This window comes from Mus pahari, chromosome 11 (genome assembly GCF_900095145.1).
Source record: "Mus pahari chromosome 11, PAHARI_EIJ_v1.1, whole genome shotgun sequence".
In the NCBI taxonomy this organism is placed as follows: domain Eukaryota; kingdom Metazoa; phylum Chordata; class Mammalia; order Rodentia; family Muridae; genus Mus; species Mus pahari.
The window spans coordinates 53,099,955-53,125,192 of NC_034600.1; the positions used below are offsets into that span (position 1 = coordinate 53,099,955).

Genomic DNA, 25,238 nt, shown 5'->3' on the forward strand with positions numbered 1-25,238 from the left:
TTTGTTTGAATCGCAAGACCCTGTATGCACCCAGCAATCTTTGGTACATGGGCGACTTGGCGTGTGGGATTCAATGATAAAATCAGGTAGACATTCAGATTCCAAACTACCAGCATTTTGATGATATATTAGTCATCGTGTATAGTTCACCGTGCCACAGATCACTCCAAGAGAGCATGGTAAACCTTGTTGCAGAATAAGCTTTGGTTTCCCTGCCTGGATCTCTAGATGAAGCAGGATTCTATGTTTGAATAGAGGTAAAAGGTTGACATATATGACATTTAAGAAAGTCTGTGGATGGACTTTAAGTATGAAATTGTAGAATGCTAAAGCTTTCTTTTTCCTCCCAAAGTGAAATTACTTCCATAGTTTGTTCATTTTGAATCTTTTGTGTGATTTTCTTCCGATAGCAGGAATAAGAGAGAATATTTCTAAGGTCTAAGTCTGGCCTTAGAACACTTGAGTGAGACTCATGGTAATTTTGCTGACGTGAAAATAGTTTTCACAGTTGGGTTAACACAGCTTAAACTTAAACCTTGCACAAGGCAGATCTCCCGTGCTTCTCTTTGGCTTATCTGCTGTGCATTTTCTTGTGTCAGAGCTCTTCTTAGCCAACACAGAGATAGAACCAAGCTTGCAAGAGATTTGTGGAAGAGAGAAAAGTCAAGGTAAGAAGATTCCTTAATTTGGTGATGAGTGTCGGGTGCCATGGAAAAAGAACGGGAAGGAAGGGGACTGGGTACAAGTGTCTCCAATGGGAGCAGAATTCCAAGCAAACCTTGGCTAGCTCAGGAGAAACTTCTTGGACCTTTAGGAAAGTCTGATTTCTCCCAGAAATTGGTCTGTGTTGATACTTTCACTCACGGCGGACATGTTATGCTCAATCCCAGTGTTGGATCTCAGAGAGCAGGCCTCAGAATGAGAATGTATCTAGAGCCAGATGGATACCATCTGCAGCTTCAGTCAGGAACGCTCCCTATAGCGTTCAACCAGGGGTGCTCACTACAGCATTTGTCATATAAATGACAAACGCTTCACTGGCCACCACTCTGTAAACACAAGTATCATCCAGACCAGTGTGTTGGGTGCATTCAATCATTCATGTATAATGGCGTTCCTACAACATGACAAGCATCATGTTCGGTGTTATAAACTCTATGGGGGCAATAAAGGTCTCTGCCCTCACAGGCTATGTTATACATGTCATTCATTCCCTTGAAATATTGGCTTATAGCTGAGAATTCCCTCAGCTAGAAGTATGCTGCCCATCTATGATGGTTAATAAAAGTACTATTTCTATGGCAAGCCATAATATCTATCTCCAAATCAAATTTAAATTAGTTTTTTATTCTTTTATTGGGGGGGGACATCAAGACAGGGTTTCCTGTGTGCCTTTGGCTGTCCTAGAACTAGCTCTATAGCTCTCTAGGCTGCCTCAAACTTAGAGATCTGCCTTCCCCTGCCTCGCAAGAACATCTAGAATTACTTTGTATGGTTGCCATTGACTTCTGTTCAGATTCTTTTGTTGTTGCTGAAACGGTATCTCATTCTGAGCCCCATACTGGTTTTTCCTTCACAAGGTACAGCACCATGCCCAGTGTCTGTGTACATTCTAATGAGAATATCAAGCCCGGTGGTATGACTCACACTTTTGATCCCAGCACTTGTAAGGCGTAGAGTATGTAAACACTCAGACTTACGTAAATGTTAGCGAATGCCTGCTTCTTACCAGGCCACCCTTAAACCTTTAACATTAGGTTCTGTCTGGTTCATAGCTGTAACCTGAACGAAGGACCCATTGCTCTCAAGGAGCTCCCGATCTATCTGGGTGCCTCATAATACCTCAGCATACTGCTCTCCAGGTTTGTGTATCTCCATCTCTGCAAAAGTCCCCAGTGAAATCTGCATTTAACTTCTCTCTTCGCAAAAAAGGAGAGTATGCCACAGATGGCAAATGGTCTCTACCTGTTCTTCTTGTTTCCTATTCAGACAAATGAGATCAGTCTGCAGGAATGACCAGTTGAACGTTTTCAAATCTAGATAAAGACTGTCCTAGTGTACGTGTGGTTGGCTGCTATGGATGATGATCGATTCAATTAACACATGCATTTTTATTGCCTTCTCTGTGCCAGGGATTATGCAAGACTCTGGAGATATAGAAAGCAAAAGAAAAATGTTTTGTGGCTTCACCAACCTTTGGCGTGGAATCCCAATACTCAATATGGGTCACAAATACACATATTCTTTGAGCTCTTATAAACCAGTGCTTTATATAGATTGGTTCTATTTAAAGAAAACTCTATGAGTTCTGAAAGACATGTGGGCTCTGTTTTGTAGGTAATTGTTGTTTGGGCTTAGAAAGGTTGATGCACTGGTTAATGCTGTGTAGCTAAGATGAAAGCTGGGACACAAACCACTCACTTCCAACTAGGAAGGTGTTCTTCACATTATTCTTTTAAAGTAAGAGCTTCCCGGTACACTTGTTCCCTCTCTCCTTCTCTCTCTCCACCCCCTCCCCACTCTCGTAAATACTCATTAAATAATCTGACTCATGGCCTAAAGAAACAACTTCTTTATTCTTCATATATATTAATATAGAAGTGGTCACAAAAATTGTGCTCTTACAGGATGACTTAAGTGATCCAAACACTACCTGAATGCTACAAAGACATCCATAGAATGAATAGAAAATAAATGTCTTTATTGAATGAATGTTGCACTCTAATTTTACATTCTCCCAACTTCACAATTAAGATGAATTATTATTGCTCTTGTAACCTAAGTGTGTGTACATGCGGAGCTGCCTCCTTCCATATACGTGACATTTTCAGTAATGATTGGAGTTGCCTTTGGCTTCTCATAAGGCAAACCTCAGCTTTCTGGAAAACACTGCTGGCGCGTATGATTTAGTTGAAAACCAACTTGACTAAGCTGGTGCGAAAATTAAAGCTCTGCCCATTTCAATATAACATAATAAAAGGAAAACACATAAGTATGCATAAAACAATTAACACCACGTCTGGCGCTAGAATTGCTGAATAGGTTGGAAGTTGGACATTTCCACTTTGCCTGGCATGGTTTCAGTGTACACTGTAAGAATAACAGCTTTCATGTTTGATTAATACAAGTATTATTAATTAGCCGGCCCAGTTGCCAAGCCAGAAGAGACCTATCTGAAATACAGTGATTTTGCTGAACTATAAACAGAACCAACTAAACTTTGCTTTGATGACTAAAACAATACCTACTTGGCTAAAGCAGGAGTGAAACAATTCTGAAGTGCCCGTGTCTAATCCACATTCTCTGTGTGTCGCTGAAAACTCTACCGAAGATCATCAGAACATGTTAAAAGCCAGTCTTCAGGGTGTTGGATCAGGGAACCTAAAATTTGTGGCTCTTTTTAACCCTGAAGGGCTTATGAGTTCCATTTAATTCAGTGGTCTTAGAAAACAGAATCAAGATCGGTTTTCAGGGGAATGAGGAACATGTGTATTGAAGACGGTCTGAACTGATGATTGCCATTTTCAGACATTGAGCAGGCAGTATTTGCATGTACTGTGCACTTCTCTTTGTAGGTTAATCAGACTCAGAGACCATGCCACTGATATTGGTGTGCCCTTGTATTTGAAAGGCAGGTGTGAGTGGCTAGTTATTCACTGAAGGTTCTAGTAGCCTAAGCCTCCAGCACAGAGCTTTTCAAAACATGGGTCCTAGAATAGCAGCCACAGGCTTACCTGGGAACTCACCTGAAATGCAGATTCTCAGGCACCACCTCAGGCACTGGGATAACTCTATGACTAGTCTGGGGAATCTGCATCTTAGGCGTTCCAGGCAATTTGAGAACCACTGCCTCCGTATGAGTCACCATCATTTTTTGATTTATTTTCAGAAAGTTAAACCTTCACCATTTAGCTGAGGTGCCGCGGAATAGAAAGTTTAGCCACAAACAGAAAAGTCCCCGTTGATGGCAGATTGACTCGCTCCGTGGAATCTCTGCAAGCCATTTCAAAATATGGAAAATTGGGCTCTGAAACATTGTGATGTTGGTGTTGGCAACCCGTCCTGCTGATCTGCAGAGAAATACGGGGTCTTCCTGCTGTTTCCTTTCTCCTGAATTCTTTTCTGGCCTCTTGGAAAGGTTCCCTTGAGGCAGGCCTTAAAATATCAACCCCTCCGTGCAAATGAGTTGTTTACCCTCCCGATCATTCGTTAGAAAGCATTGAATTTTGCTGAATCAGCGGTAATTGCTTTGGACACGCATACACATCTAACAGTAAGTGATACTGAAAACACTTGGTGCAAGGCTCAAAACTTGGAACATTCTAGATTCTTAATAATAGGTCATGCCATTTGGCACATCTTTGCATGTAATCTTAAACAAAGTCAGTCCAACCAAGACAATAATGAAAAATGAGTACTAAAGGGTAAACAAAAATGAATGTTATCCTGGTGAAATGACAGAAAAGAGGGCACTTCACAATAGTGGGGGGGCGGCTTTCAAATATAAGAAGTTTAATCTAGTCTGAGTCAATTCTACTTATCTAGAAAGAAGAAAATCTATACAGAGAAAAACTAGGTTTAAGGAAGTGACTACTTTTTGAGTATGTCAAAAGGGGAAACAAAACTACTTTTAAAATATGGTATTTATCAAATGTAGTTTCTTCCTTATTTAGTGTAATCTATGGCATATCTTCCTTATTGTTTAATTATGAACATATGAAATCACCCATGTTAAGTTCAAATATTAAAAAATAGAGACTAAACAGTAAACTATGCCCCTCTTTCATTTATTTCTACCTATCTGTTCTCTATGGATAACCACTAGAAACTGTGTGCATATTTTTTGAGTATATTATGTGTTTAAACCACATTTCTGTTTATGATTCCATTACTGTGTGTAACAGAATAATCACTGGATGCATATGGGCCAACTCTGGAGTATAGCCTTGACATTATAGATAACAAACATGTAAAATATCTTCATTTGTCTTTACATATTATGAACAAATTTCCGTGTCCGTATGTATAGACTTACTTCATCCCTATGGAAGTAGGAAAACAGTCGTTCTATAAATTACCGCACCATGAGTGTCAAGCCTCTTCCTTGTGAGAATATAAGATGGTTTCCATTCATAGACGGCCCTTCAGGTCAGGTCAGCCTTCTTTGCACATCACTCCTCATTTGTTTGTATCTTGAAAAGGTATGTCCATAGAGATAGGTTGTCTAGACTTAAAAAAAAAAAAAAAAAAAAGAGAGAGAGAGAAGGGACTTTAGTTAAGTCTTCATACACATTCCTGAAGTATTCTATAAAAAAAAAGGAACAGCAAATGAGGATTTCTTAGTGTACTATCACCTGTTCTAAGTCATATCACTGTTAAAATATATTTGCTCTAGTTGAATAACCACGTGTATGCTTTCTCCTGAGAATTTTGTAACTTAAGCTCTTGTGTGTCTTTGACTCATCTTACTACTTTGCAGATGTTGAGGGAGTCTAGTTTTTGCAGACGTTGTGGGAGTCTAGTTTCATTCCTCTATAAATGTATATCCCATTTTCTAACACGCATTGCTGAAAAATATTCTTATTTCCTCCAATGAGCTGTTTTGGGTCCTTGTCAAAGACAGATTGGCTGCAAATATGAAGGTTTATTTCTGGAGTCTCTATTCGTTCCCATTTGACCCGTTTGTACACCAGAATTGAATGTTTACACTTGCTCTAACTGTAAGGATTCCAAACTGAGAAGTATTAAAAGTTCAATAGCTTCATTCTTTTTAAAGATTAATTGGCCTGTCTCATTTCTTTGCACTTCAATAAAAATTTTATGACTGCTTTGTCATTTCTTTGTAGAACCTGCCTAGAAATTTTACAGGGACCACACTGAATCTACTCCTTTATGCCTATTTTATCTTTTGTGATGCAATGGTAAAGAAATTTTTGCTTTTAATATTCATTTTTGCATTGTTCATTGTAAGCATCTAGAAATGCAGTTTATTTTTAAACTGTATATTGGAAGGACAATTTAACCTTGCCAAACATGATTATTAGTACTAAGAAACTGACTACCTAAATATAAGAACATGTAATCTTAAAAGGTTGTTTTCAACCTTTTTCATGTAGATGTCAGTTGTTTTCATTTTATTGCCTACATGCTCTGTCTAGAACTTCTAATACAGCATTCAATGGATGAAAAGAACAAAAGTCTTTGATTTGCTCCAAAAACTAGGGAAAGTTTTTAGCTCTTCTGTCGATACATTTAAAATCATCTGTGGTTTCTCACAGAAGCTTCCACCAGGCTGGGGCAGTCTCTTTATATCTAACCCTGTGTCTTAGAGTCTCAGCTATATACCACAGGCTGTCCTTGAGCTCAAGAGTCTCCTACCCTAGCCTGAGTTGATAGAGTTGGAATTACAGCCGTACACTACCACATTTTCCCTTTTGAGGTGCTCACACTGAATTCACTGCCTTGCAATTACACTCAAGATTTCTGTCAGTCTGCTATACTTCCAGCCCTGGATGTTCCTCTTACCTCTTAATTTGCAAGACTGTAAAATTCAATGTGCCCCCATCACTTTGTTCTTGAACTGTTGAGGTTTAGAATTTTTAGTCTGTTTTGGGTTTGTTTGTTTGTTTGTTTGCTTGTTTCTATAGGGAAAGACTCATCAGTTTTGTTGACCCTTAAAAAAATTGGGGTCCTTTAATTATCTCTTTTGAAAACCTTTGTTTCTTAAATTTTTTTTTCTACAGTCTTTACTATTTCTGTTTTGCTTTGCGTTTTCCTGTTTATCTTGCTCTTATTTTCAGGTGCCAAGGCAGAAATTGCAATTGTTAAGTAGAAGTCTTTACCTTTTTAAATATAGTTATAGCTGGGAGAGGAGGTGCGTGCCTTTAGTCCCTGCACTTGGGAGGCAGAGCAGGTGGATCCCTGAGTTTGAGCCCAGCCTGGTTTACAGAGTGAGTTTCAGCATAGCCAGGGCTACACAGAGAAACCATGCCTCAAAATAGAGAGAAAGAAAGAAAGAAAGAAAGAAAGAAAGAAAGAAAGAAAGAAAGAAAGAAAGAAAGAAAGAGGGAGGGAGGGAGGGAGGGAGGGAGGGAGGAAAAATTAAATAACTGTAGTTGTTTGTGGCCGGAAGCTTCCCCAGAAGGGATAAGGGCAATCTGTGACTCAGTATTTACAGTGTAAAGCAATCTGGATGCTGAGTCTACCCATGTATTGGGTGAGGAAAAAAATTCTGATCTTTTGATTGCAGTTGACAAAGATTCAGTATGAACAGCCTAGAGTCATGTGGGAAGCTAAGCAACATAAAATGCAACCCCTCTAGTAAGACAGGTTATCCTTGACTGGGAGGTACAGGCAGATGGAGCCTTGCTTGTCCTTCTTCAACCTACAGTGATGCTCTTCCTAAGCTGAGCTGGGGGCGGCGATGCTGGAGTTGGGGGTGGGGATATTCCGGTTTTACTCCTTTCAATCAAATCCTGGAAGTCATGGACTATTCTGATTTTATATTGTTTTCCTGTAATTTCTGTACTGAAGGAACTAAAGTGATAGGAAGATAAGTGTAATATTTGATCACAGACCCTAAGCCCAAACTGATCTCAGATCTAGCTCTACAGATGCCATTTTCTGCTTCCTGTCACTGCTTCCTGTGTCATGGGGACAATAATACATAGCTCATCTTTGGATATGGGAACTAAGTGACTTAACAAATGTAATCAGAACAGCATTGAGCGTTTAACCAATTCTAAGTACTATGTCACAATTATCATTTTGCTTGGATGTTTCTCTGACTAACACATACATACTAAACCTGTGAATTGCAGACATAATGGTATATCGGGCATTTGACTGAAACAAAACAAAAGGAAAAAAACACTCAGAATTTTAACGGTCTTACAAAGTTCCTTGAATCTCAGGGACAAAGAAGAGGACAAAGTCCACAGGCGATCAATCTCATTCCATGTTAGCATCGGTCTACAGGAAATCATATAGCCTCACACCTCAATTTTTAAAAATCTATTTATTATTTTTTTTATTTAATGTGTGTGAGTGTTTTGGCGGCTTGCGTGCATAGGCATCATGTGAACACTTGGTACTTAAAGAGTACCAAGAGAGCCTCAGATCCCCTGAAACTGGAATTACACATGGTTGTACGCCATCATGTAGGTGCCAGGAACTGAAACAAAGTCCTTTGCAAGGTCAGTAAATGTTAACTGTTGAGCCATCTCATCAGTCATCCCTCAAGTTTTTTTTTTTTTTTTAATTTTATTTTTCAATTAATTTATTTTTATTTCAAATTTTGTACTATGAAGTCGGATCACACTCTTCTTCTCTCCCAATTTATTCTATAAACTCCCTCACCAACCCGTGTTCCCAACTTCATATATTCCTTTCTCTCAACACCACCCCCCATTGAAAATCCAAACAAAACAAACAGACAAACCAAAAAAAAAAAAAAAAAAAAGTACCCAAACAAACCAAAAAGCACACCGAACAGCACAAAACTAAACATGGAGTCTATATTGGTCTGGTCATGAGGCCTTGCCTGGAGTATGGTTGACTGACCCAGTGACACTCTGCAGGATGTTGATTGCTCCTCTTCCAGCAAACATCAATTTTGACTGCCTTCTTGGTTAGGGGTGGGACTTTATGCCCACTTCCCCTTCTCAGTGCTGGGATATGTTTTGTCTGCTTTGAACAAGAGCAGATCTTCCTTGTGTGTGCTGTCACAGTCTCTGTGAGTTCATATGTGAACTAAGCCCTGATGTATCTGGAAGATGCTGTTTCCTTAGAGTCATTCACCCCACCGGGCTCTTCCAGACTTTCTACCTCCTCTTCTGTGGAGATTCCAGAGACCTGAGGTGAGGAGTGTTATCAACACATCCCATGTAGGACTAAGTGCTCCAACATCTCTCAGTGTCTGCACATTGTCTAGCTGTGAGCATCTGTATTAATTCCCATCTACTGCATGAAGAAGGCTCTCTGGTGAGCGTTGAGTGGTGTGTTCATCCTAGTGTGGTGGCTGTGGGTTTGTGGTGGAGAGTGGTTCTGCAGATTGGCCAAGTCACAAAAGATAGAGATGGTGTCAAAGGCAAAGTTGAAAGGGGCAGTAAAAAAAAAAAAAAAAAAAAAGTAGAGCACTCTGGGCTCCTTCTAAGAGGACAAGTCTCTCAGAGGGACAGTTGGGCTGCGAGAACCTGTCTCTCTCAATTTTTCAAAGAGCTATTTACCTCATGACGTATTGTTCAAGTTAAATTTATGAAATGTGGTCATTCGTTCATTCATTCATTCCATCATTTCACCATGCATCACACCATTATCAAATACTCACTCTGATGAAGACATCTTGTCAAAAATCCCAGAGAGAATCAAATGGAGCGAATCCCTCCATACATTCACTTGTGTCTGGGGATGTCTTTATTCCAGTCACAAGTATCAGGATGGTCACTCGGTATGAAAGTGCCCCCATGACATCCTTTGAGGAAGTTCTTGGTAGAGTTCCAAGTTGGCTTATAAAAATACTCCAAACATAGAACGCAGCTCTTCCTAGAGGAAGATAAGACACCCCCCCCCCCCGCTTCTTACCTCAGAGGATTCTAGAGACTTATGGTTCTATCACGTTTAAGATAAACACACCATGGGGCAGGGGCAGGGGTGGGGCATGTTTTCTTCAAGTTTTCAAAAGCAATCAGAAGAGATGCCTCCACCACATGTGTCGGTCCCATAGATCCCTCTGGGTTGAAGGCCTGGCTGCAGATACCATTTATTCATCTGCTTCTGAAAAAGCAGTGTACACATAATGCCATGGATATTTTTAGAGAAGATATTAATTTGAGAGAAGACCTATGCACTGCATTACTAAGCTCCAAACAGGTTCAACTTTGATAAAAACAAAACAAAAACAAACAAACAAACAAAAACCTGCTGACCTGGAAGGCCATGAAGCTCATGTTTGGATGTAACAGAGGGGAAACAGAGCCCAGCCGTTCACTCTGCGTATTCTGTAGAAAGAATGTGAAACACAGTGGAGTTATCTGTTCAGTCCTCAGCTTGAAATGGATCTTTTCACTTATCAGAAGCCTCTCAATCTCTCTTGTCCTTTGGGAGAAGGTAAAAGAATGAATGCCCAGCAAAGCCATAGTTGTTTTAGGCTGGAAGTACGTGGAGAAAGACTTCCTTCCTACTCTCCATGTCTTGGCAGTGGACTTGCTGGGGTATGGCAGTGAGCCACCCATATATTATGGAAATCGACTGAGGCGTAGCAGCAACCACATATGTGGCAAGGTCACTACCTCCAGAAGAGCTCACTGTGCCCTCTCAAGAGGAACATGGTTCCACCCACATTCTCTGGCCAGAGCCTCTGTATCAGACATTGGGGAAAATGTGGTTAAGGGCTGGTTCTTCTTCTGAAATAAACATTTTTCCTCTTGAGCTCATGTCTGCTTAAGTATACACTCAGTCCCTTGAGAGAGAATGCATTGCTGGTTTCAAAGAACTGTGCATAAATTGCTTTGAAAGCAGAAGAAGGGAGGTGCCCCACAACTCCTCCCTAGTTTTGCAATTGGACTGTAGAAGGAGTCTGCCTGAGTCAAAGACACCAAGGCACAAATCTTTCTTGCCTGACACTTTAAAAATAAAATGAGTTGTACGTGTCTATAGTCACCCAGAAATCCCCTCGCTGCTGTTCATTGAGACCTCCCAGGCTTTCTTGAACAATTCCGATGGTCTTTCCTTAGTTTTAAACCACCTTCAAGATGGACAGATGTTCTTTGTAACTCAACTTCAACTGCAGAAGACCGTACTCTGATCATCTCCTTTCTTTATTTGAACTTACAATGTATTCATTCCTTCTAGGTTCTTGCAAGATTTCATTCAGTATAGGACTTTTACATCAATATTTTTATTGTTGCAATCAAAGGCTATTCATTTCGTTTATTGAGTTGTTGACATCTCCATATAATTTGCTGCCAAGATCATCATGGTAGGCATGCCAGTGTTCTCTCTCGGCCATGGTCAAGAGTCATAGTTCTGTGAAAGCTTTACTGTGCTTATGGGGTTCTATAAATAAACTCCTCGGTAGAAGGATTGGTAATAGTGGCCTCAGAAAAGCAACAGAGTAAAACTCTCTCCTCCCTAGGCTTTGCATCTACAGAACTCTTCTAGGAATATTCTAGCCTCAAGATACACTAAGACACATTCTCCGTAACATTCCTTTGTTCTTGTGTTGAGTGCACCACTATAAAGTTTCCCAGCCTACAAACATGTACGATGAAATGAAGTCCACGTCTCCCAAAACACTGTCTTATTTATTCCAAGATAATAATCTCCCGCTGGTATGTGAATACTGATCAAGCAATGCTGGAGACATTATGGAAAATGAATGATGCAGCTGAGCTGAGTTTATTTTCAAAGCCGGAGACGTGGATCCTACAATAACTTTCCTCTCTTGTGGCTGTCCCTATTATTCCACATGATTGATGTGTGTTTAATGATTTTTATCTGATGTGTCTGGGAACTGTGGAGTTGCAATTACTTAGGCAAGTGCAGGCTTCTTTCTTCACAATGAAACTTGCTTCATCCACAGAATGGGGATACTACAGTTAAAGACAGGTCAGTCTTTGGAAAGCCACTGGGCAGCTCCTGCAACTTGTGACAGACCTTGTCACACTGAGAGCCCTGAGCTCTCAGTGGCATCTGAATTTCTGTGAATTTTTTTCTGCACATGGTTTTGTTCACAAGCTCATAACTCCACTTTACAGTATATTAGAAAGTTCTAGTTGTCTCCCCAATTCTCAAGAAAGGAAAACAGGTGTGCAAGACTTTAGTCAGTGACAGTCCCAGGATCACATACTTGAGATTAAGAGCTATCTTATTTTAGCTTCATGGACACTCTATCTCTTCTCTCTGTCAATGTTAACATATCCACATATACATAGGATAACTATTTTATATGTTAATTGCACTCTAGTTTTATTGCCTAGAGCAAATCATGTCTGAGAGCTCACTTCTCTGTTTCTACTTATTTATGTGTATGTGTCTACATGAGTTTATGTGTATTGCATGTGTGCAAGAGCCCAGGGAGGCCAAAGAAGGGAGTCAAATCACCTGGGGCTAAGAGATACAGGCAGTTGTTAGCCACTGTGTGGGCTGTGGGAACCAACCAGGTCCTATGCAAGAGAATGAAGTGTTCTTAATAGCTGAACCATCTCTCAACCCCATGTTTATTCTTTTGTTTGATTTCCCGTCTTTAATGGTACCAAGAGGCCCTCCAACTTTTCAGCCTAGAAGAGTCATACCCTCAAGAGCAGAAATAAAAGCAGCTTTATCAAGGGTTGGTCTTTGAACTTACGGAGCAAATGCTAGATAGGATGTACAAACCGCCGAGTCTTGTACACGACTCAGCACAGATTTTCCTCATTGTAGCAAATGTCTCCCTCTCACTGACTTTGATATCCTCCTCAAGCACACACATTATTCATATTTAGGATGCTTCCTATATCTTCATGTTTAATCTCCCCCGAGACCATATTTGACACGTTGCTCTCTTTTATTCTGGAACACAATCTCAGTCGTGACCTCCAGTTCACTCCACTTGCTTGCTATGGCTGTAACTATGCTCCTTGCTTCAACATGAGTGTGATTCCATGATCGGTTTATATTACAATACTCTATTTCTCAATCCCCAGCCATGAAATTCATTCTTAAATCCCAGTCTGGTCTTAGCATGTCAAGCTTAATGTCTGAGACCCTAAAGTCTAGTGCTCCTGATTTTCACTATAAATCAAAGTAGAGAGTGGAAACTTGATAGTCATGTCTGCTGATATCTGTAGTTCCCACAACACCTCTATTAACACATTCTTCCAGGGAATGGAACTGTGCAATGTATATGTTTTTTTTTTTTTAATTTGGTGCTCATACCAGATAGAAAATGGACAATCCCAGCGCAGAATTCCTCTAAACAGGATGGGTAGATACTCCTTCGTTCTCCTCCTCCTCCTCCTCCTCCTCCTCCTCCTCTTCTTTTTTCTTCTTTTTAATCTTTTCTCATATGTTAACTTAGAGGTCTTGTAGGTCAGTATTTACAACTGCTGAGAAGTCAAGGACACAGGAGAGACACCTCATGTATAGGTGAGTCCCTTGATCCACCCTGCCCCTGTACCAGTCATCCCTCTAAAGCTGCAGAGGTTGACTGAGTCGTGGCTCTAGGTCTACATGATAGCTGCATAGCTCTTACTGACTAGGCAGCCCTGTGATCCCTGGGTTCTACTCACTCTCTCAAGGACTGCTACTCTATTATGCTTCTGACATCAAGCCCTCCTAGAAGGAAACAGACAGTACTAAGCTCCATATAGTTAAATGAAATATTGGGGCTCTCCATGTGAGGAATTTTGGTGTAACTGTCAGAGTAGTTAGTATTTAACATAAACTTTGGGACACCTAGTTATGTGTAAAAATCACCCGTAGAAGTAAAAATTTATTCTCTTTTACCAATTAGAGTCTTCACAGACCTTTCTGATGCCAGCACCATTGATGGTCGACTTTCACATTTCTCCTCAGATAACTGAGTCTGTGTGAATCATCAGGTATGGCACTCCAGCCCAACAAAGAACTTCAAACAACACTGTAGCTCTCAGAAATTTTTCAGAGTAACAAATGTGAAAAGCTGAAACATGCAAGGGCATGTAAAATTGAGCTGCAAATAGCATGCAGAAGCGGGTGAATTTCTGGGAGTTCAAGGCTACCCTAGTCCACAAAATGAGTTGCAAAACTTCACAGTAAAACCCTGTCTCAAAAAGAAGAGAGAATATAAAATTAAAACAATAAAGTTAACCTTCCAAACCCTCCTAAGATCTCCCTGCTATGAGCACAATTACTAGTTAGATGTGTCACTAGTGCATCTGCTGAGCCCTTGAACTGCTATCTGATGATGCTGTAAACATCATTACACACAGTGATATGTGCACGTGTCAGTTTCGCATTGACTACCGAAGAAAATTTAAAAATCCAATTTGGACTTTTTTTGTTTGTTTGTTTGTTTGTTTGGTCGGTTGGTTGGTTGGTTTGGTTTGGTTTGGTTTGGTTTGTTTGTTTTGGTACTGAACATTTACCCTACAAAAGGCTGTACTGGTTTATGCTCCCACCAGTTTTAAATAATCACCCAACATAAAAAGTAATGTCAAAACAAAATAATCATATTTGATTGGTCAATTAGGGGAGATCTTTTCTTGAGAAGTTTTCATTTGGGCACTTTGCCTATGGGAAAGGATTCCTACTTTTTTCAAACTGATTTATAGTCATTATCAAAATTTAAAACTTTGTTATGTATTTCAAATACTTTTGCTCAATATATTCAATTTGTAAGTTAGTTCTATATATTTTCTTTTCCCCCCTCCCAATTACAAATTACCATCTTTAGAAATGAAACTTTCACTTTCATAGTGTGGTGGGCTCTGAAATTCCTATTGAATTGAAGTACTATGAAGCTAAAAATGCCAAAACCACATTACATTTCAGTTCATAAATATTTGTTACATGCCTTCACTTCTGTGTTAAATACTGGGCTGCAACCTTCACTGCTGATGTTATTCTTCTTTCAAACATCAACAAAGAATTGTAGTAATTCATGATTTCAGTCTGTCTTCCCTCAGCAAGATAACTTTAAATCAAATTTGAATTGTTTTCAACCATGTACTTGATTTTCTTGCTACTGAGCTGAATCTACCCCAAGTATTTCATATTCCTCTTTAGTTATGGACACTGAAAGTGTACACTAATGCAGTGGGGATGACTATTGAGTCTAACCAAAGATCATGTCTTCTTGTTAGCCACTCCCCATTCCCTACCAGATAAAAACTGCTGCTCTCAATGACCAAAGAGAGGGCCACAGAGAAATGGCCTGGAAGAATAGACTACTGTCTAGAACCCAAGCTATGAGACTAACCTGGAGAGCCCAGGCACAATAAATTCACAACGGTCAAGGTAGTCTTCTCTTCATTTTTCTCTCCTGTCTTCACCCTCATCCTCCCCTTCCTCTCTTTCTTCTTTCTCTCCTCTCTCTTCCCTCCTCTCTCTCTCCCCCTTCCTTCCTTCTCTCCCTCCCTCCACCTCCTTTTCTCTTTGCATCTGTCTCTTTCCCATTTTATTCTCTTTATTCAGACTTACCAGATTACCATATTAGACATCACCACTTCCCTCACGATGACTGAAAGATGGGATCATTTCAAGGTTAAAGTTTCAGAGCTCCCAGACTCAATATTTGGTGCTGTAAGTACTTAAGGTCAAAATGATCTTTTTGTCAAAATGATTTGTTTGTTTAAACATTCATTAATTCATTTTAGGTTTTTTTTTTAGTATTAGATAGTATAAGCTTTGTGCATATGTCTTATAGAGTGAGAATTAACTTTTTATTTAAAATGTTTCATATAGACTATTCTAACAAATATATATTTTTTTTTTTGTATTTCTGACCCACAGATCACATCAGTATAGGTCAACCCATCCTTGGCCACACACAGTAACCAAAATTGTTGAGACATGCTAATTTTAACAAGACATTAATGAAGGCTATAAGCCAATTATTCTTCAACTATAAGGCAAACATAATGTGGTTATATTTAAATTGTAAAATTGCAAGACACCAGTCCAAAGGCCAGCCATCTAGGCAATCCTAAAGCTCCCAGTGGTCTCAGAGCATACGTTGAGAACTGCCATTTTATGGCTCTTTGTGTGTCCCAGTAGCAAACTTTCTTTTTAAAATGGCACAGCTTTGCTATTTGGTCAAGATCTCTTCTAGCTTTATTTATTTCTCTCCAGATCATTTTCTTTCTCTAGTGAGAAATTAAATTTAAAATCCATTTTATTACTTTCCCTTTCAAAAATCACAAGAAATATAGTTTATAATGATTTATAGCAAAAGCTTCTTCATCCACACCATCAGGAAGACAGAATGGCTATGGCAAAGAATACAAGGAAATGATCTCTGTATCCTGTTTTGTCCAATACTACTTTTCTTTGATGCCCAACACTGAATGCGAAACTGAGCAGCAGAAGCAGCCATTAGAGATTGCATCCCAGCAAACATTCACTAACAAAAAGAGACCCGGAAAGCTGGAATAAATGTATCAGTGAAGAAGGGAAGACATTTGCATAGGATGGATTGCAGATCAGAGCAGCAGCAGAAGTTTCTAGATTTAAGATTCCCATCCATACAGGCAGGAAGCCTGATCATGAAAGCTGGAGAGGCCAGTGATCCATGGGAAATGATGAGAAGCTTTCCTCCCTAAGTACCGCCTGTTTAAGGAGAAACCAGGACACCCAAGTTTTCGGTTGTCTCCTTGAAGCTCTGTCTGTTGTGTTATTGTTAATGCTAAAAGTGGGTACTAGAGAGCTAATTGCAACAGGGAGGCCTAGGCTAACAGGAATTGCATACCTAACCCTAACCCTAACCCTAACCCTAACCCTAACCCTAACCCTAACCCTAACCCTAACCCTAACCCTAACCCTAACCCTAACCCTGGCATAACAAGGAAATGGAAGAGGGAGACCTAGGATTTGTGGCTGACCAATAGTCTTTTTGACTCTACATGGTCCACCTCTGAACCACATATTTAAAGTGAAACATGGGTTTTTGATAGTAAATAGTTTCCCTTAAGGCCCTCCTGGGACTAGAATCCTCTTTTATCCTTCTGAGGCACAATATTCTTCCTATGATTTGAAGCAGACAGTTTGGTGCCAAAAGAAGGTCGGACGTGGTATTGAATCAGTCCTGGCATAAATAACAGCTTTGTCTTTCTAGACAAGGTTTCATGGACTCCTGACTGGACTTGAGCTCATTTTGTAGTTTATGATCAGTCTGAATTTCTGATCCCCCAGTGGTGTCTACCACCTGAAAGAGAGGTCTATCAGTGTGCTAGCATGCTCAATGTATAGTGCGCTGGGGATTCATGCATGCTGGGCAAACACTCTTAATAATTAAGCCATATTTTCATAACATTCTTTATCCTCTAAATTTCTGTCAGTCATGACACTGATCATACAGTCTCACCCTCCCTTTCTATGTGTGCAACAAAAGCACTAGGTTTGAAAATCAATTAAGAATCCCTACAAATTCCTATAAGAATTTTTAAAGAATTTTTTATAGAAAAATATTAAGAGTCTTGAAGAGGTGTATCATATATACACAAAAACCTTTAAGTAAGTAGCCAAGAAACAGGAAAATTCCCAACCTCTTTAATAATCTATGAACTGCAACTTAAACCAGTTAGTTGGTGGTGACACATGTCTTTAATTCCAACACTCAAGAGGCAGAGGCAGGTGGATCTCTGTGAGTTTGAGGCCAGTCTGGTCTCAATGAACAAAAAGAAAGAAAGAAAGAAAGAAAGAAAGAAAGAAAGAAAGAAAGAAAGAAAGAAAGAAAGAAAGAAAGAAAGAAAGAAAGAACAGAGGGAGGGAGGGACGGAGGGAGGGAGGAAGGAAGGAAGGGAAAAGAAAATTAAATTAAACCCACAGTGAAGGGATGCATAGATTAGCAAACTAAAAATAAATAAATAAATAAATAAATAAATAAATAAGAGTAATGCAGTGTCGGGAAATGGGGGGCGGGGGTGTACGGTGCTCAGGGAGTGGGATATGAAATCTTTGCATTCTTTAGGTAGTCAGGAAGGCTAGGTGACCACTGTGGTGACAGTGAGTGCAGCTTCAGAGTGAGGCTGAGAGCTGAATGTGACCCAAGACTCAGTACTCACAGGACAGCTATGTGCCTGAGAGATGTGCCCCAGGATAGAAAACTAAGACCACTCACACACAGCAGGCTTATCCTAAGAGTGCAGTGTTCAGACAGCCCTGCCGTCAACCACCAAAGTAAGGCTAAGGCTGATGTCTTTAGACACTGAGATAGGATAGAATGAAGCCATCAAAGAGGCTACAGCTAAAAGCAGGATGACTCCCAATGAAAACAGTGGATGAGAGAAACCAAAGTGAGCATCGACAGAGTGGACCCCTTCTCATTGCTCAAACAGTAGGATGGGTGATGCTGTGTTTTTGAGGTCAAGTGCGTAAGTTCGAAACTAAATGAGTACCACAAAATAAATACATGGAGGTTAAAAAAAAAAAAAAAAAGATAGTGTAGTAAGGGAAAGTCATGGGGTTCCGGGTTTGTGTTTCTTGATCCGTCCGAGTGTGGAAGAAAGTAGTCTTTAAAATCAGTAGGTCAGTCACTAATGTAAGTGATCCTTTCTGAATGTACTTAATATATCACAGTTAAAAATGTTTAAAAGAAAGCAAGGAAATAAAAAAAAAAAAAAACCCAGCATACTGATGTGGGATTTGACATTGCATTGTGGAAGCAAACACTTATTGATGGAAAAACAGAAGAGGTTTGAGAGCCAGAGATTTGTCGTAGGAAAATTCTAAAATCAGGAAAAAAAACATTAACCTAAGAAACAAATCTATTTCTCAGAACAAGGCAAGCTCTGTGTCAAAAAAAAAAAAATCTCCCTTTTGCTTAATTTTATTTTTAATTTCATTGAGAAGGAATTCAGAGAGCTGTAGTCTGTTCCCAGATATACTGAGAGTCACCGGGACACCCTAGTAAAATGGCTAAATAGGCAAAATATTTCAACATAGTAACCTCTCTAACTTTGGCAAAATCAGCACACATGGGAACCCCTTTGAATTCTTACTTAAAACCCTAAATTGGTGATTCACAACCTTCCTAATGCTTCTACCCTTTAATACAGTTTCTCATGCTGTGATGACACCCCAACCATAAAATTATTTCATTACAGCCGGGCGTGGTGGCGCACGCCTTTAATCCCAGCACTTGGGAGGCAGAAGCAGGCTGATTTCTGAGTTCGAGGCCAGGCTGGTCTACAGAGTGAGTTCCAGGACAGCCAGGGCTATACAGAGAAACCCTGTCTCAAAAAACCAAAAAAAAAAAAATTATTTCATTACTACTTCATAACTGTAATTTTACTACTGTTATGAATCATAATGTAAATGTCTGATATGTAGGATATCTGATATGTGATACCCACCCCTCCTCCAAAGAGGTCATGAGCTACAGGTTGAGAAGCGTGAGCTGCCCTGGTTCATTATTTTTATTTTATTTCTGTCAGCAAGAACCTCCTCTGAGCTGGGCATACTAGTGTGCACCTTTAATCCTAGCACTTAGTATATGGATCTTTGTGAGTTCAAAAGCAGCCTGGTCTACATAGTGAATTCCAGAGCTACGTGGAGACGTGGAGAGTGAGATCCTGTCTCAAAAACATAGATAGATAGATAGATAGATAGATAGATAGATAGATAGATAGATAGATGATGGGTGGGTTGATGGATGGATGGATAGATAGATGATAGATTGATGATGGGTGGGTTGATAGATGGATTGATAGCTAGATATATGATTGATGATAGATAGATAGATAGATAGATAGATAGATAGTGGGTGGGTTGATGGAAGGATAGATATATGATTGATGATACGTAGATAGATTGATGGATGGATATATGATTGATGATAAATAGATATATGATTGATGATAGATAGATAGATAGATAGATAGATTGATAGAGGAGAATCTCCCATTTCCATTTTATCTCTATAATCAATTACAAATCACCAGGTTCTTTCAATGATAATAAAGCCTGCCTGACCCCTGCCACTTCTGCTCACATGGATCTGATGAGTAACTAGAATTTTTTTTTCTTTTTTTTTGGTTTTTCGAGACAGGGTTTCTCTGTATAGCTCTGGCTGTCCTGGTACTCACTTGGTAGACCAGGCTGGCCTCGAACTCAGAAATCCGCCTGCCTCTGCCTCCCGAGTGCTGGGATTAAAGGCCTGCGCCACCAGGCCCGGCTGAGTAACTAGAAATTTTCAGGAGTGTGGAATGTTTTTGTATTTCTCCTACTGTCTTTTGTCCATCTTCTGACATTCATTAAATCATCTATCACTATAGGATACTTATTTTCTCCTTACAAAGACTGTCTATTCACATGTAAACTAGCCCCCCAAATATCTAGAAGTCACTGGTTGACAAATCTTGACCTGATAGTGGACTGGCATTTTTGTAGTCTCTGGCCTCCCCGATTGATTCGAGTGTGATAATCCCATCCTGTAGCCCACTAGTGTGCAGCACCGCATGTTGACAAAAATCATTCTCGGTTAGGAGGGGAAAAAAGCAGGCAGACAGGAGAGGGAACAGACAGCAACTAAAACGGTGTCACATGTTTGCAATTCAAAACATTTGCTTCCTAATAATTCATTCCGAAAGCAGAGGGATACTTTAATCCTGTGTGTACTTACAACAGTATGGTTCTCATCATCCCATTTAAAATACTTCTATTGTGCTTCTCAGTTGCTTTCTCACGCGGCACTTTGACACTTCATAATGAAACACCCATTTGCTCAAGCTTAATACGTGATATCATAAAGAATAACTGTCATACTCCGAGACAGACCATAAGACAAAGACATTTTGTTTCGGAACCACAAAAAGAAGGAACTACACAGGACTCATTATCTGAGACACGGCATTCGTCCTGAGGGGTGAAAATGCTGGTGTCAAACTTACAAGGCTTCTTCTGCAGCTTGGCTTCCTCTGTGTCTTACTATCTGCCTGGTTGTTTGGTTGGTTGGTCTTTTGTATTTGTATAGACTGTGTGGGTCCACTGGGCAGCATGTCCCAAAAAGCTGTGTGCAGTGGGAGGAAGCCAGGGAGGTATTCCTTTCCTCCCTGACTCTTCTAACTGGAACTTTGGATAAAATTCTGGTCGTCTGGCACGTACACTACAAGCACAAATATCAGCTTTGTCTTCTATCAACAAAGCCATCCCTTAGGACTTTCTTACACTTAAAATACCTAAATGCGTAGCAGGCAGAGGAATGTTACATTTCATCCGGTCATTTATTCCCTGCTAAAACACAGAAAACTATGTTCAGAGAAAGGAGATCAAAGAGTCTATGCTAATGCCTCCACCAGTTTTCTGTTCATCGGTAGCCTGGCCTGCTCTGGTTGAATAATTCCAGTGCTAAGTTATTCTTTCACTGCAGTGCAGACTGAAAGGTAAATTGTTAACACATTCAGTGGGGCTAGGATTGCTGATCTCCCCTGGTCTCTGGGATGAGGCTGGGGTTTCTGTAATTAAAAAACCTGGTGCGGTCATACTTTATCACTCATTTATTTACCCTGGCCTTATGGGGTCTCTCTATGTAGGTCAGACTCCCTTGACACTCTCCAGTTTTCCTGCCTCCGCCTCCACGGTGCTGAGATCGCAAGTGTGTGCCATCTTATGCAGGTCTACTTTGATATGTCTTGAGCAATCCCACATTGCCATCAGTTCCCATCCAGCCTAGCTTCACATCTTGACATTTCCTTCGTTTTCTCCAGCTTCTACCACTCCCAGTCACACATTTTCTGTCTGAACACCAGTTGACAGAGGCAGCCATCACCAGCTTGTACGTGCTTGGTCTGCAGTTTATGTGGTTGTTGTAGAGTGCTTGCCTGCATGCCCGACTGAGGGGTTTTTTCAGGGAATCTCTCCAATGTCGACTAGGGTAGGAATCTTGGGCGTAATAAGAAGATGCAGAGGTGTAGCCTTTCACAGTTACCTCGCTTGTGCTGGATAGGACTGGGTTTTGAGGGCTCTTGTGTGTGTAAAATGGAATCATGGTTCTTTATCAGTTTGCTGCATTTATGAATTATGATGGACTAAAATGAAAGGAATCACAAGGTATGTTCTGGAAGATTTGGTTGCTGTGAGGTGGCGAGAAGGAGGTAGGAGTGATGGCCAAAGCCTCTTTGTCCAGCTCAGGATGCACAGCAGGGAGAATCTCCTAAGCCGGGAAGTTCCAGACAAGCCTGCTCTAGCAAGACCATTGCAAGTTAGTTAGCTAACTCATTAAGTAATGTTTCAATGACAAATTAGGTAAAGCAGGGAGAAAGTGGTCAAGAAGAAAAGAATTTCCTCCAAGTGTCAGAAGAGTCCATGAAGTTTAATCCAAGAAAAGGCCAGGGTTAGGGCTTAACCCAACGTCCAGACACGTCTTCGAGGGGATACAGTCCCCGACTTCTGAAGTGATTCTCTGAATTCACGGCATTTCACAGCACGGTTCAAAATGCTCAGCAATCATTTCCAGCTGTTTCTCAGACATTTCTTTTACATTCCACCACTAGGAAGAAAGAGAAAAAAAAAATCCCTTATGCCAGTGTTTGTAGATCATAGCATTAGCTATAAATCCACTCCATAGTAGTCTATAAACCTGAGTTTTTATTTCATTGTTTCTATTTCGTGCCAAATCATAGTAGTCTTTTTTTTTAATTTATAGAAAGAAACAAATAAAAAGGCTCTTGAAAGAGCCTAAGGAACTTCCCTTGCCTATGTCATAAAAACTCACTAATTCACACTTCCTTAATTAGTGAGAGGTCTGGTTTGCAAGCTGTTGAATTTAATGTTCATGCTTTTAGCATACAGAGAAGTATATGTGCATGTGTTCATAGGAGTAATGTTTTGATTTATTTATTTGTTTGTTTGCTTGCTTGCTTGCTTTGTTTATGGTGTTTCAGACCCAAACTAGGGCTTCACAAGTACTCAAATACCAAGCTATATCCCCAGTCCTCTACCTTTAAAAACAAAAACAAAAACAAAAATAAAGAGTCATTAAGTTACCCGATTTAGTCTTGAGTTCCCTCTGCAGCTCAGCTGTCCTGTGACTTTTCGGAGGAATTGTGAACATTCCAAATAGGGGCTGACTAAGGATTATTAGACTAAAGAAAGTATTCTACCTGTTTCTTGCTTGGGAACTAGTGAGTGCATTGGGGTTCTTACAGTTAGTGGGTGAGAGGTTACATACAGGAGCATGGAGCCTAGCATGCAGTGTATCACCAAAAGCCCACCTGGGAATGGGAGATGACTCAAAAGCTACAGGTTGTGGGCAGCTCCTCCAAGGGCTGCCCCTCTCCAGAGTTTCCAGATTGCAACCTTGTGGAAGAGTTCCTTAAGTACTGTTACTTTCTTCCTGCGTATTGTTCCTTTAGCTTCCCAAGTCTTAGGCGTCTCCTTATACCCCAAAGAGAAGGTTTGAATTTTGAAGAGCTAGGTACACAATGCCAAACAGACTTTGAACTCTCCATCCCCCTGCCTCAGCGTCCTGAGTAGCCAATAACAGAACTGTGTCGCCAGGGCGTAGTGTCTGACGTGTGCGTCAAGAATTACTGTTTCAGAGTTGGAGACTCGAGGGCTCGCTGACAAGCTGCGGGGCCTCAGGGAAGTTTCCCTGCAGTGGAAGGCTGGACCGGACTCGGATGAATGTGCACAGTTGAGCAGAGACACGTTCCATCCCCTCTCACAGCCATTTGCTCATTTGCACACTAAACTTTACGTTCTCCCCAGAAGCAGCTTCGGCACATTTTTTAGCACATTGCTCCAGTGAGCATTCATCAATCTGTCAGATTTGGCACATGATCTCAGGCATATTTATGGAGCTAGATGACTGCAACGATTCTTCCAAAACACTGCAGCTCCGTATGTTAACAGAGTCTTAACTAACAGGCTTTAAAGGAAATGCTTAAAAATGAGCAGGGCATGGTGAACTACGCCTATAGCCATAGCACTCAGAGTGCTGACGCAGATGGATTGTACATTTGAAGTTAGCTGGGGCTACCTAACGACCTGGAGACCAGGCTAGTCTGAGTTATATAGTACAACATCAGGTCAAAAAGAAAAGACATAAGAAGGGAAAAGAGCGAAGAGGGGAGAAGGGATGGAAGGAGGGGAGAGGAGGAGGTAAAGGAAGTAGGGAGAAAAGAGAAAAGAAGAGAAGGGAGGGGAGGAGAGAGGAGGGACAAACAAGAGAGGGGAGGAAATGGGGAAAAGTCAATGATGGCATTGACTGTCATCTCAGCACTGAGGAGTCTGAAGCAGGAAGATTGCACTGAGTTCAAAGCTTGCCTGTGCAACATAGTAGTGCCAAGTCAGCCATGGATACAAAGTAAAACCTAATATTTAAACAATAACAATCCTGTGTGTTTGTGTGTGTGTGTGTGTACATATATACATAAAACTTACCTGTCTCATATCATAGTAGTCACAAACCTCTATTCCATAATATACCCCTAGCTACATTCCTGGCAGATTCATTGTGCCAATGATAACAGAACTAACTTACGATGCAATTCATTGTTTTTCCTTCTCTACTAGCTGAAAAACACATTATTGTTCAAAACCATGTAATCGGACTGGCTGATATTTGTGTAAAAATTTTTGAGTCTCAGGGCCTCCGTGAAACATCAATAAGAATCTACAGATTCTCTGTGAAGAATTAGAAGCAGGAATGGGAGGAAATATGATCAAATCATACAATCTCAAAGATTAATAAATGTATTTTTACAATAACATATAGCAAAAAGAGCCATAAATATTTTGTAGCTTATAAACTACTTTCAAATTGCTTTATAAGTGCTCATGTCATTAGATGGATTCATAAAACACAATGGTTTTCACCAGACACAATACAAAAGCTATCCTCATAAACACAATAGTTCTCATCAGATAGGAGAAAGGGCTAGGAATGAACAGATTATGAGCTCAGTGGTCAAATCAACCCAAGGGAATTTTTGTTTTCAACACTCAAATATAGAACACACGGTGTCAATTATCTTTTAAGTCTTCAATGAGGCCAGGAGAATGTATTCACTTACAAATATGCTTAGCAAATGTGGATCAACACTGCTGTCCAAGATCCCTGCTGAAACCTCATTTGTATGACTTCCTTTCTTGAAGTAGTGTATTGATTCAAGAAAAAGCAATGACCAATATCTATTACAGGTCTTGGCCAATAAAATGTACACATCTCAAGAGCATAAAGAAAAATAAAACGTGTTTCCTGATGATTGGCATTTCCCTCTCCTGGAACCAAGAGATTGTATTATTAAGAAAACTACCTAACAGGGACTACTGGGCACTCCCGGTGTTTCAGTCAAAAACCCTTAAAGTCACTCTTAGCTCATCCCTCTCTCTAAATACTTCACCCCGTGGTGTGCTTATCTAGTTCTGTTGGCTCTTGCTTTACTTCTAACTGCTTCTCATCACCAGCTTTCCTCATGCCTACATTGATTACACCTGTAACCATATAGCTTGTGCCTTGCTCCAATCCTTCATCTCACCCCCCCATCTGTGTCTGTCTTTCTCTGTCTCTCTGTCTCTTTCTGTCTGTCTCTGTCTGTCTGTCTGTCTCTCTCTGTGTG

General features: G+C 40.3%; 1 protein-coding gene across 4 annotated transcripts in view; it reads left to right on the plus strand.

Moving 5' to 3' along the window:
* The first annotated feature begins 557 nt into the window (after window positions 1-557).
* Dab2 (DAB adaptor protein 2) overlaps window positions 558-25,238 on the plus strand; it is a 129,563-nt gene continuing 104,882 nt past the window's right edge. The window contains exons 1-2 of one of the 4 annotated variants that reach the window (XM_029544060.1): window positions 587-668; window positions 3,890-4,273. The gene's annotated coding sequence lies outside the window, so the exon portion shown is untranslated. Of the gene's footprint in view, window positions 669-2,613; window positions 4,274-25,238 lie in introns of those variants that run through there. The other 3 variants (XM_021208282.1, XM_029544059.1, XM_029544061.1) reach the window with 3 other exon arrangements.